Raw genomic sequence first — 13,831 nt, forward strand, 5'->3', positions numbered from 1 at the left:
AGACTACAACACTGAGTATCCATTGAGCTATTTGTGGCTTTAACCTAAATTATGCAAATCACCGTGGTGGTAGTACAGAGGTTAAGAGCACATGCTCCCTTCACAGGACCTGGATTGGGTTTCCAGCACCCTCATTGGGCAGGTCGGGAATGCCTGGACTAGAGCTCAAAAAGTCCTGAGTTCCTTTCCTGTGCTCCTACACATTTCATCCATGGAGGGCACATGCCCACACACTAACATACATAGAGAGCATCTAAAAATAATAATTAAAATCAAATTCAAGCCAGGCAGTGGTGGTGCACAACCTTAACCCCAGCACTCAGGAGGCAGAGACAGATGGATCTCTGTGAGTTTGAGACCAACCTGGTTTACAGAGTGAGTTCCACGACAGCCAGGGCTACACAGAGAAACCCTGTCTTAAAAAGCAAAACAAACAAAAACCCAATTCAAAATCATTTATTTTAGGAAAAAGGTCAAGTAAACATGAAAGGCCTACGGTCCCAACACTGTTTTTTTCATATTCCTGGTAGCTCACAAATCAGACTTCACTCGGTTGGCTTTCCTGCGTTTGCTAATATACGCACCGCTGATGCTGGTTTCCCAGTTTACAAACCATTGCTCACAAGCATGAAGTGTTAATGTAATGAGCCAGAAGGTGGTATAATTAGAGTCAGGCAGTTTAAAGAAACATTTCTCTTTATTCTTGAGGATTATGGGCATTGAAAGGTTCAGGCTTTAATACTGAACGGCAAAATCTCTTTAAGAGACAGACCGTGCCCCCTGACAACAGTCAGGGCACGCACAGGAAAACGTGCTATGTCAGCACCACATCACCCGCCACGCATTACAGCCTGCTGAGGATTCTGGGCATTCACGGAACCTCAGTGCACATGCTCAGTCTTTGCTTTAAAAGCTCCACCTTCCCTGCTGCTCTCTCTCTCTCTGTCTCTGCTTCTGCTTCACTCTCTCTTCTCCTACCTACACGTTCTCTCTGCCTCTCTATGGCGACCGGCCATGGCGGTCAGCCATTACCCCTGTTCCTGTTCTCTCTTAGTCTCTCTACTCTGCCGGGCCCATATAATAAACTAGTCAATATGTCTCATCTTGTGCGGCCCTCCTCTTTTTCTTCAAAAACATAACATTTGACACCCACGTGATTTAGGCTCTCTCCATAAGCTCTCTTGAAGCTTGCTGGCGGGATAGGCTTTCTCTGTAACTTCTCCTGCCAGGGGCACTGGAAATTTCAGGGATCCTAAAATCTGAACTCATAACCCACTTCCATCTCGGCTTTTTCTGACAGCTGCCTGAGATGCCAAAACTCTGTACACTTCAACTTGCCACTTTTCAAACTAAGGATCTCTGGAACTCACTCATCTGCCTTACTTTTTCCATGGGGCAGACCCAGCACTCCATTTTGGAGTTCACTGCCTCTTGGTCTACTGGGTCCATTTTTCGGTTTCGGACTGCTGAGCCTCTTTCGGGCTCTCTGCTGGGTGCTCTCAGACAGAGCAATCTGTGCCATTTTTGGCCTCGCCCACGGGAAATACATTTTACGAGAACTTTCGGTTACTGCCAGCGAGTAGGTAAATGAGCGGAGTTCTTCTGCCTCCCGGTGGGAACTTTCTTTCACCTGGGAATGTCCCTCATCTTTTGTTCTATCTCTGACCGTGTTTTTTCTTGGCAGTGTCTGCTTGAGATGCTCTGAGAGTTTTGTTAGTTTGTTTTCATTTTTCCACATGAATGAGGTTTGAGGTTTTTGTTTCAGGTCCACGAGGGATCTTTTGGGTTTTGTACATCTTACTGCCTCAATCTTGGATAAAAACTTCTTCCGGCAGTTGAGAATGTGCTTACGGGGGCTGCCATCTTGGACATGTGGTCTGACCTAGTCATGGGATTTTCGTCTAGGATTACAGTACCGGTACCAGTAGGCACATCTCACCCATTGCAGGCATTTTCTCCCAACCAACCATTTCAGTTCATTTATTTTGTCAATTTTTACTTTTGGGGGGGGCTATTTTTAAAAATGTTTTTCTGTAAAAACAAAAAATAAATAAACCAAGACTTTTTAAATTGAAACAGAATTATAACACTTTCTCCCCTCATGTGCCCGCACCCCCTCCCCACTCTCAGGTTGATTGCCTCTTTTTATTTGATTATTATTGCTACATGCATGTGTGTGTGTGTATCTTTGTGTATGCATACATACATAAACTACAACCTGCTTAGTCCATTTTTATTGGTAATGTGTACATAATTTCAAGGCTGACCACTCTGGATTGGAGAACCAATAAGGAGGCTTGTCTCTGGGAGGGGCTAATTCCCTTTTCCCAAGTAGTCATTAGTTGTGGTTCTCTGTCTAGGTCTGGGACCCAGTGATACTGCCATTGTTCTAGTCTTGTTTGCACGGTCGTTTCTAGTAGAAACTGTTTCACAACAGGCTTCCTGGGATTCTGGCTCTCCTCTTCCTCCCGAGCCATAGACGCAGGAGCTGTGATATAGACACATCTATGGGGCTGGATTCCCCATGATCTGTTCAACTTCGCACTTTGTGGTTTTCTGTGATGATCTCCACTCTCTGTGATGAGAGGCTTCTTTGATGAGGTATATAACCATAGCTACACTTATCTATGGACAAAAGGAGAACATTTAGAATGTAGTAAGGAATTGGTCCAAAAATCAATGGGAGCAGATTATCTTCTGAGGTTTATTGCCCTATGAGCCCTAAGAAATTGGCTAGGTTTCCAGTACCAGGCATGATTTCCCTTCTGGTGCTCGGGCCTACTAAGCAGACCCATGACAAAGGAGGCAATTGAAACAGCAATAAAAAGATTTCCAACTCAAAATGTCCAGGCCCAGATGGATTCACAGCAGGATTCTACCAGATTTTCAAAGAGCCACAACCAATCTTTCTTAAACTCTTTTTGAGAAAAGAAAGAAAAAAACAGAAGAATCACTCCAAACTTGTTCTATGAAGCCAGTATCACTCTAATTCCCAAACCAGGGAGAGACACAGCAATAACAACAACAATAACAAAGCTACAGACCTGTATCTCTAAAAACGGAGGCAAACTTCCTCAATAAATGACCAGCAAATCAAATACAAAGCACATACTGAGGAGATCATCCACCATGATTAAGCTGGCTTCATTCCAAAATGCAGGGCTTGTTCAACACACACAAGTCAATAAATACATCATAAAATTAAGTTTAAAAAAATTACATGATCATCTCACTAAATGCACAAAAAGGCTTTGACAAAATCCAACATGTTTTCATGATAAAAGTCCTAGAGGCAGTAGGCCAGAAGAGAATATGCCTCTATGTAATTAAAGCTACATATACCCAGCTCACAGCCTGCATTGCCCTATGAGGAGAAAAACTATAGCACTCGTGTTAAAATCAAGAATGAGACAGGGCAGCCCTCTATTCCCACTCCTTTTCAATACAGGCTACAAGCACTAGCTGGAGTAGTAAGGGAAGGAAATTAAAGGGATACAAATGGGAAAAGAGGAAGTCAAATGATCCCTATTTGCAGATATGATGTCATACATAAGAGGTCCTCCAAAAATCCTAACAGAAAACTTTTAGAAGCAATATACAATTTCAGGAGAGGGGCAGCCTACAAAATTGACTTATATAAAAGTCAGTAGCCAACAGCAAAATAGCAGAGAGATTTATGAACACACTCCCATACATAAAAGACAACAAAATATCAGAATAAACCCAACAAAGGAGACAAAACAGCTCTATAGCAAAAACTTCAAATCTCCAAAGAAACTAATTGAGAAAAGCACTAAAAATAAATAAATAAATAAATAAATAAATAAATATGGAAAGACATCCCATGTCATGGATTGGCAGAATTAATGCCAGGAAAATGAAGATCCTACCAAAAGCCATTTACAGATCTAATGTAATATCAGTCAAAAATAGCTACAACATGTGTTGCAGAAATAGAAAAATCCCAGTGGTAGAGCCCCTGCCTAGAACCCCCCCCAGTGAGGGGCTGGGGGCGTGGCTCAGTGGTAGAGCCCCTGCCTAGAATCCCCCAGTGAGTATTTGGGGGCGTGGCTCAGAGATAAGGTGCTGTCTAGCATGCACAAAGCCTTTACTTTGTTTATCCTCAGCTTACAAGGAAAAAAAAAAAACATTTGAGCTTCCACGAGAATAACACCAAGCAGAAGCATTTACAGAATTAGAAGCTCTGCTTTTTCACAATTGATTATTTTCACCTGTTCTAGCACTTCCTGTACAGAATGTATTCAATTACATAAACCTTTAAAACATCGTGTCAAAATACAGTTAACACAATATTTACCGTCAAAACCACTTCTGATTGTCTAGTTCAATGGCATTAAGTACATTCATAATATCCATTTGATACCACTATCCACGTCCCCAGTGAATAGCATCTTCTCAGACTGTCTCCTGTCTGGAAGACATCAGTTCTCTTTCCACCTCTGGGTTTTCACTACTTCACATGTTTACTTTTCTTTTTTTTAAGGCATAATATCCAATGCTACTCTGAGCCTTGGACAGAGTAGCATCATTTTCTGTGATGGTGGCTAACACAGAGACTCATAACTAGTCAGAGTTGACAATAAGAGACTGGTACACGCTCAGCCTATGGGACGTTTATACCACTTTCTGCAATGCCCAAGGGACATGTAGAAGAGGGAAGGGAATGAGTGTAAAAGCCAGAGGATGGGAAGGCTGCTTTGAAATGCTGACATCTGGATATAACATGACCAACATAATCACGGAATCCTAGGAGCTGTGGAAATAAGACACAAAAGTAGGAGAGGAACTAGTTGGAAAGGAGGGTCTGGGGGGCTCTGAGAGTGTAATAGGGGGAGGTGGGTATATTCAAAATACATTTGATGCATGAATGAATTGCCAATTATTAAATAAAAAATAAGATAAGGCCATAGTAAATAGCAGCTCAGAGTCTGACCATGGCGATCTGGTCAACCTCTTACTCACTTTGTAACTCAGGCGGGCCTTGAACTTGTTATACCACACCCGGTGGTATTTCTGCTTCTGTGACTGACTTAACCTCACTTAGCAGTTTGTCTTCTAGGTTCATTGGCTTGTGTAGAAGACCCTTCCTTCTTAAGGCAGAATAATGTGTTTGCATACCACATCCAGATTTACCCACTCACCCACCAAATCCCTTGGGTTGTTTCTAATTTCAGCTGTTGTGAACAAATGCTGGGATCTTTTTTTTTTTTAATTTTGTTTTAGTGATGCTGAGATTGAACCCAGGGCCTTGTACACTCTACACAAGTGCTCATCCATTGGGCCGCACCCCTAGCCCCAGTACACATGGTCTTTAGCTCAGTATGACTGAGATTCATTCATGTTGTGTTTATCAATAGTTAACTGTGACTGAGCCCTTTGCCCAAACACATTGCAGTTTGTTTGTCCAGGTTCTTATGGAGGAACACCTGGGCTTTTCTCTCCTTTGCTGTTGCGGTACTGGGATTTCAGTTTGATTGCTATGAATAAAATTGTTGAAAATGTTTTCGTGCAAGTTTTGTGTGTAGAGAAATAAAGTGAGAAGAGAAGGGGAGCGGGAGAGAGAGTGAGAAAGAGCGGGGGAGGAGAATGTAGGGGGGTTGTGGACCACACACAGGACAGAAGGTCGTGTGGTGTTGAGAGGTAACTTCGGCGAACACAGACTCTTAAAGCCAATAGAAAGTTTCTATTCCCTGGCCAGCAGGCTACACGGGGAACGTACCCAGATTGTGTAGCCCAAGCTTCACAGTTCTTTGCCTTTTACACACAAAATCTATACCTGGACGATGCACTCATTTAGCAAAGCAGTAAGTGGAGCTCCAGAAGCCAAAAAGCAAGGGTAGTATGTTTAAGGACTTTCCCAGAACTATGGACTTTGATAGATTAGGTATTTGTTCTCTTTTCTGGCAGGTGTGGGGATCTATGTGCCAGACTCATAGGTCAGAATGGTGTGTGAGTACCTCTAACATGGGTGTCAGTTGTTCTAAGGCCTGGGGTCCTGTTATACTTGCATAAACAAATGTGACGTCACTCACACACACACACACACACACACCTTTTTGATAACAACTAGAACTCTATAGAACTCTATAAGGCATTCTGCACTCTTTTTTAAAATTTATTTTAGTAATTTATTTAACATTTATTTTATAAGCGTTAGGGTGAAGGTATCAGATCCCCTGGAACTAGAGTTACAGACAGTTGTGAGCTGCCATGTGGGTGCTGGGGATTGAACCCAGGTCCTTTGGAAGAACAGTCAGTGCTCTTAGCCACTGAGCCATCTCTCCAGTCTGCATTCTGCACACTTACATGATGTTGGGAGAGACCAGACCTTGCAGAACACCATAATAATCTTAGTCTACAGTTAGATAGCCAACTTCAAATTTCAATATGGCCAGTTCTCAGCTTGGGATCTAGAGGTTTGGGGTTCCCACAATCCACTATTTGCACGAGTGACTTTGCACATGAGGTCCTTCCAGCACTTTGACTTCCCCGATTGGAGCCAGTGAAAAGGGTGCTGACACAACTCGGAAGTACTGGTGGCTGCGCCAGGCATCTCCGTGCCACAGTAGCTCAGTGTACACAGCTCACAACCGAGACCAAGAGCAAGTCAGCCTCAGTTACAGAAGACCCTGAGCAAACACCAGCATCCCTGCCCCAGAGTTATTGCGAAGACTAAATGAGTCTCCTTTATCAGCAACTTTGAACTGATTCTACACCCTTGGGGGAGGGGCCTTGTAATCTATGTGACTCCGAACTTCCCATGTCTGGTGAGTTTTGGTTAACTTCCTGGAATTTATGGATATGCCTCTTTCCTCTGTGTGTGTGTGTGTCGGGGCGGGGCAGGGGGGCGGTGTTTCAATTCAGAAGAAAAGTCCTCAAGACAGAGATATATCCCTATAAGAGAAATGTTACTGGCCTTTCCTGTTGAGAATCGTCTTGATGACAGGGCCGTGAGAGCTGGAATGGCAGGTAGTCTGCAATGAAGCAGTCTCTCCCAGCTGCATAGACAAGACATGAGAACGGGCAGTATCAATGGACCTATTCAGTTGGAAGGAGAAAATTTCATGGGGGATTCCATCCAACGGCAAAAACTACAGGCAAAGAGAACCAGCCTCTGCCAGGGGTGAGCCTCCTTACTGGGACAGGAATTTGTGTGTCAGTCTCATCTTACACACGGACACACTGAGACTCACCTGAGGCCGCTTGACTCTGCATTTGTGTATGTGCATATGTGTGTGTGTGTGTGTGTGTGTGTGTGTGTGTGTGTGTACATGTGTGGTGTATGCAAGTGGAGGTCAGAGGTTGACCTTATGTATGCTTCGTTTATTTCTCCCATTGTTCTTGTTTGTTTGATCCTTTGAGACATGTTTTCTCTATTTTAGTCCTGGTTGTCCTAGAACTAGTTATGTAGACCAGACTGGCCACAGAGATCCTCTTGCTCAACATCCCCATGTGGTGATTAAAGATATTTGCCACTATGCCTGGTCCTCCACTGTAATTTTGGAGACGGGTCTCCCATTGAATGGAATGGAGAACTCACTGCTTTGGCTGGGCTGGTTGACCAGTAAGCTCCCATGATCCATCTGTCTCTGCCTCCCAAGCACTGGGATTACAGATACCCACCAGCATTCTTGGCATTTTACATGGGTGCTGGAGATGAGAACTCAGTCCCTAGTGTTCACACAGCAAGAATTTCTACCCACTAAGCTGTCTCCCTGGTCCTGAACCTGGATTTAAAAGGCAGAGATGGGGTCAGCATGTCAGACTGTTCCTCTGGAAACTATCACCCCAGACCTCCCCCCACCCCACCCCCCCACACACAGAAGATGAATATTCTCTCCTTGTTGAAACCCAGCATCAGTGTGCTAGGAGGAGGCCAGACATGCCTTCAGTCCCCAGACATCTTGGTTTGGGTGCTTAGCAAATGGAACAGTAGACCTTGACCATGCTGAGGGCACCCTTTAATCTCCAATGATGTCTTAATTGCATTGCTCTGTGCTTTTGCTAGGGGTTGGGGTTCTCCCCTGGGAAGCTTTACCTGGCTGCAGGGCTGGCCCCTTGGAACATTTGGTCCTGTGATGTTCCTTTTCAGAATATCCCATGAGAAAGCTAGTCATCTGATCTCTCTACCCAATCTAAGAATAAGAGGTGTGGGAAGGGTTTTGCACAGTCCCATTTGGGGTTGTCTTGGTTTTGTTTCTGTGGTCCTGGGGATTGAACCCATGGCCACACACACACGCTAGGCAAGTCCTCTGTCACAATGACATCTCTCCCTTTCTCCCTCCCTGTCCCTCCCTCTCTCATTGAGACAAGCTCTCTGGCTAAATTGCTTAGCAAATGCTGGCCTTGCACTCTCTTCAGTGCCTGTAGGTGTTGAACATTGAACCCCCTGCCTCATCCTTCCTAGTATCTGAGATCTCATGCATACACCCTGTGCACCATGGGTCTGGCTGAAGGAGATTTTGTAAGGCTGGCTTAGTGGGCTGAGCAAAAGTGGGAAGGCTTGGAAGAGGGAGGAGAAAATGTTTCTTTATGGCCTCTCTTTCCCTAGGCTCCTTCACCATCTCCCTCCAGCCCTCTCCAGGTTCACGACATCATATAATGACCATCACCTAAATCTTCCCATGAATCGCTGAGTCAGAAGGGGATGGATCTGGACCAAGAGCACCTGGAGGCAAGAAGAGACCAGAAGAAAGGGCTTCCGAGGATGCAGAGAGCAAGAGAGAGAAGGGGGTTGTTGGCTCAAAAGCTAAAAGACATTAAGAGGATGAAGACATGAGAAAGAGAGGGAGAAAACGAATAACTGGGACCCCAGAGAAACAGGGAGAAGCTGCTGCCCGAGAAAGACGCAACCTAGAGTTGGGGATATGGCTCAGTTGGTAGAGCGCTGGTCTAGCATACAAGACCTGGGTTGCATTTCCAGTACCACAAACACTAGGCATGGTAGTGTACTCCCGGGAGAGGCAAGAAGATCAGAAATTCAAGGCCATCCTTTGCCTCATGGAGGGTTCGAGGCAAGCCTGGGGTACAAGTGAAAGGGAGGGAGGGAGAAAGAGAGAAGGAGGGAAGACACAAAGCACAGAGGACACACGGAGATAGAGAGACAGACAGAGGCAGGGAGAGACGCGCAGCTAGAGACATAGAGCCACTTGGACTCATGGAAAGACCTTGACAGGAAGAAAGAGAGATTCAGATGCCGGAGTCATTTGAATGGAGCAGAGAAAGACAGAGAATGGGGAAAGCCGGAGGAGTGCAATTGGGCAGAATCAGGGTGGAAGCAGGGAGGAGAGGGATAAACCAATCAGAGGAGCAAGCCCCATGCCAGTTTGGCCTCAGAAGCCCCGGGAGCAGCCAGCATAGTCATTTCTCTGGCTCCTTTTCAGTGTCAGGCGGCCGCAAACCAAATCTCCCTTAACCCCAACAACAGGCTTCAACACCGTGGGTACAGCCAGTTCTTCGGTGCACTGGCTGGATCCCAGATCCACGCAAGCAAGCAGTTCCACAAGCCGCAGCTAAGCCCATTCTGTGTAAGTAAGCCCTGTTATCTCTACCACCTTACAATTGCCCGGATAAGACACGGGCCGGGATAAATCAGATCTCAAAGGGACCTAACTTAATAGTTCAGATTCAACACCGAGATAATGTAGGTAGAATGTGTCATCATGACTCCTGTGTTGAGAGATAACTGAGAATGCCAGAGATGAGATCTCCCTGACTTGGGAGATAGGCTGATCTCCCACTCTGTAGATGTATATAGAAGATAGCCTGATTTCCTAGTCTATAGACATGGGAGATAGCCTGATCTCCCACTCTGTAGACATAGAAGATGGCCTGATCTCCTAGTCTATAGACATGTCTCCTAGTCTATAGACATGGGAGATAGCCAAGAATCTAAAGATCTTCCAAAGAAATCTCTGAACTCCCTGAGATTATTGTGCCCACCTGGGAAAACTGTGTTCAAGTATATTCACATCCCTCAAGCACATGGCTGTTATTTACTTTGTGAGTATTGATTGTGAGCCCCACCATGTGCTGGAACTGTTCTAGACAGCGAGGGGTGTATATAAGTAAACAAGAAAAAGCAAACAGCAATAAATTAGTAAGCTCAGCCAGGCACACTCTTGTAACACCAGCATTCAGGTTCACAGTTGCAAGAGCAACCAGGACTTCCCTATAAAAAATAATACCAATAGATAAATAAATAACCCTGTTGTGGGCTGGGGAGCTAGCTGCTAGCTCAGGCTGTAAAGTACATGGCACAAAGGTATAAGAACCTGAATTCAATCCCCAGAACCCACATAGCAAAGCCGGGAATCCTGGCACCATCTTTACATCCCAGAGCTGGGGAAACAGAGGTGGGTGGGTTCCTGGGGTTTGCTGGCCATCAGCCCAGCTTGGTCAGCAGCCCCCAGGGCCATGTGAACTACTCTGCCTCAAAAGACAAAATTTCCAGTGGGTAACAGTGTCCAATGGACAAGCAGGAGGGCCTCAGTTCAAATCCCCAGAGACCACATCAATGCTGGAAGCCTTTATCATTTATTACAGAAATAGCAATTAATATTGTAGGCATCAGCCCTCCAGAATTAACTTCTGATAGAGAAAATACTCTGGATGGTTTATATTATCAAAAAGGCCCCAGAGAAAGGAAATTGCTTCTCCCTGGGGCATCAGCGATAAGAGTGGCAGCCTTCAGATCTCACACTACATAGCCTTAGCTTTTCTCTTTGATAAAGCGCTGAGAAATCCCCTTTAATCCGTTAACAGCACATTTTACAAGTCAAGTCCCCTCTGAGACTTAAGTTTGCCTGGATGTTTTGCAAGTCACATCTTCCCTCTGAGACATGAGGTGAGGCGCCCTGCTTTTGTCCAGATCTTTTTTGTCTTCCTGGCTCCGAGAGACACATATATGCCTGATATCCTTGCTATTGCCAGAGAGTTGTTAAATGTGTCTGTGGGTATATAAACAGGACGCCTTATGGGATGAAAGAGAACTCTTGGAGAATTTTTAAGGAGAGAAAATTTTTAAGGAGAACTTCTAAAGAGAACTTTAAGAGAGAGCTTTTAGAGAAAGAACTTTTGAGCCGAAATCTTAAAGACAGCTTCTGAGTGAGAACTTTTGGGAAGAAATTTTTTTCTCTTTTTGAAGAATAAAGAGCCATGAGGAAAATGATGCGTGTGTGAACTGATTTGTTCGCCCTCAGATCGGATTAGTCAGCCTCAGGCCACCTGCTGTAAGCCTCCTGCCCAAATGAACCCTGGATACACAGAAAAGCACGACTGCGTGTTGCCTGTAATCTCAGCATTCGGTAGTGAAGACAAAAGGACCCAAGAGCTCACAGGCCAGGCAGAGAGCAGTAGAGGAAGACACACTGTGTCCAGCTCTGGTCTCCACGTGCATACACAAGGGAGTGTACATCCATACCTCACAGGCATGTCACACACACACACACACACACACACACACACACACACAGACACAGACACACACGGGGCCCTTATTTTTCAGAAGATGCTGTCAGACACTATGCTTGATTATTTTGATTTAATTGATTGCTAATCGACTAATAATGGGTTGGTTATTAATAACCAATCAGTATTTAATTGATTGTTAGTAAGAATTTATTATATTATTATTATTTATTATTATTTATTATTATTATTATTATTATTATTATTATTATTATTATTATTATTATTATTATTTTGACCCTGGAAGATGCCAGGCGTGATCTCACCTCAGCACCTTGTCCTTCTGGCTCCCTATGTAGAGGGAATGCCCCCCACTCCCATTTTCAGAGCTCCCATCCCCCCAAACCCTTGCACTATTCACCTAAAAAGACAATGACCAGACAGCATCCTCATGCCCTTGCTGTTTTCTTCACAGTATTTATAACCCTGTTATTTACAAACTGAATGAGAGGAGAGAACATGATTTTCTTACTCCCACATTAGCATGTAGTATGTGTTCGCTAAACACTGGCTGGTGAGTGACAACAAGCTGAGTGTAATATTCCTCACAAGGGACCAGGCGCACCGCGCACCTTCCATGTGCAGTATCCAATGATCCCTTGTTAAAGGAAAGCCCAAAATGAGTTCAGTTTAGCTAATTTTTCAGATGAAGCTTAAGATTTTTGTTTTCAATGTCTGTGAATAATTGTATCTGAATTTGGAATTGCATTGAATTTGTAGAACATTTTTTTTTTTTTTTGGTACGGTAACCATTTTCGCAATATTAACCCAAAGATTGTAGGAGTCAGGGGCGGTAGGGGACTTAGAGGAAACAGAATTTTCCAGACACAGCACGGCACGTGTGAACTCACAGAGGCTGTGGCAGCTTGCACAGGACCTGCCCAAGCTAAGCCAGACACATCCCAGCATGGAGGAGGGCGGTGGACACAGACCCCGCCCTAGCCAAGAAGTCATTCACAAATGATAGCTGCTGGGACAGGGAAAAAAAACGTTCGTCTTCAAAGGAGTGATTACTTCAGCCACACTCCAGGGCAGTCCCCATGTGCAGGAGGAGTTGGTCAAGTCAGACTCCATGTATTATTATTATTATTATTATTATTATTATTATTATTATTATTATTATTATTTTATTGTTTATTTTTAAAACTATATTATTTTACATAATATCCCAGTTTCCTCTCCCTTCCCTCCTTCCTACCCTCTTCCCCTACCCCACTCCACTCCTCAGAGAGGGTGAGACCTCCCATGGGGAATCATCAAAGTCTCTCCCGTCACTTGAGGCAGGACCGATGCCCTCTCCCCTGTATCTAGTGAGCAAGGATATCTTTCCATAGGGAATGGGCTCCAAAAAGCCACTTCATGCACTAGGGATAAGTACTGGTCCCACTGCCAGAGGCCCCATAGACTGCCCAAGCCCCCCCCCCCCGCAACTGAACCCACTTTTAGAGGGCCTAGTTGTGTTTTATGCAGGTTCCTCAGCTGTCAGTCCAGAGTCAGTGAGCTCCCACTTGCTCGGGTCAGCTGTTCCTGTGGGTTTCTCCATCATGGTCTTGCTGCCTTTGCTTCCTCCCTGTCTACGACTGGACTCTAGGAGTTCGGCCCAATGCATAGCTGTGGATCTCTGATTCTGCTTCCATCAGTTACTGGATGAAGGTTCTATGATGACAATTAAGGCAGTCATCAATCTGATTACATTGGAAGGGCAGTTAAGGCACCCTCTCCACCATTGCTTAGATTCTTAGTTGAGGCCATCCTTGTGGATTCCTGGCAATTTCCCTAGTGCCAGTTTCTCGATAACCCCATAATGGCTCCCCCTCTCAAGGTATCTCTTTTCTTGTTCTCCCTCTCTGTCCTTCCCCCAACTGGACCTTCCCAATCCTTCATGTTCTCCTCTCTGCTCCCCTACCACCCTCCCCTTCCCCCTACGCTCCCAATTAACTCAGGAAATCGTGTCCATTTCCCCTTCCTGGGGGGAATCCATGTATGTATCTCTTACAGACTCCATATTTTTTGTGGCTTTTTTTTTTCTTTTAAAGATAGAAGATGAAGTTAGTTGAGTAGGGAAGGGAGGAAAATCTGTGAGAGGTTGGGAGTGGGCAGGGAAGAATCTGATTTTCAAAATACTTTACGAACGGAGGGAGCAGGCTTAAAAGCACGTTGGCCATTTTGACTTCAGACTCCATTTTACCTGCAGAGTGAAATAAGGTCAGGTTCCCAAGCCCCAGGGGAGCTGAGAACTTTCCAGTGGCTGACCAACCTCCTCCTTAAACCATAGAAATAGTCCTTATGCGTCTTTAGTTCTCTAGAAACATTGTGGCTGTTCCCAACAACAGAAGGAACA

The sequence above is a fragment of the Cricetulus griseus genome, chromosome 9, assembly GCF_003668045.3.
Source record: "Cricetulus griseus strain 17A/GY chromosome 9, alternate assembly CriGri-PICRH-1.0, whole genome shotgun sequence".
NCBI lineage: Eukaryota > Metazoa > Chordata > Mammalia > Rodentia > Cricetidae > Cricetulus > Cricetulus griseus.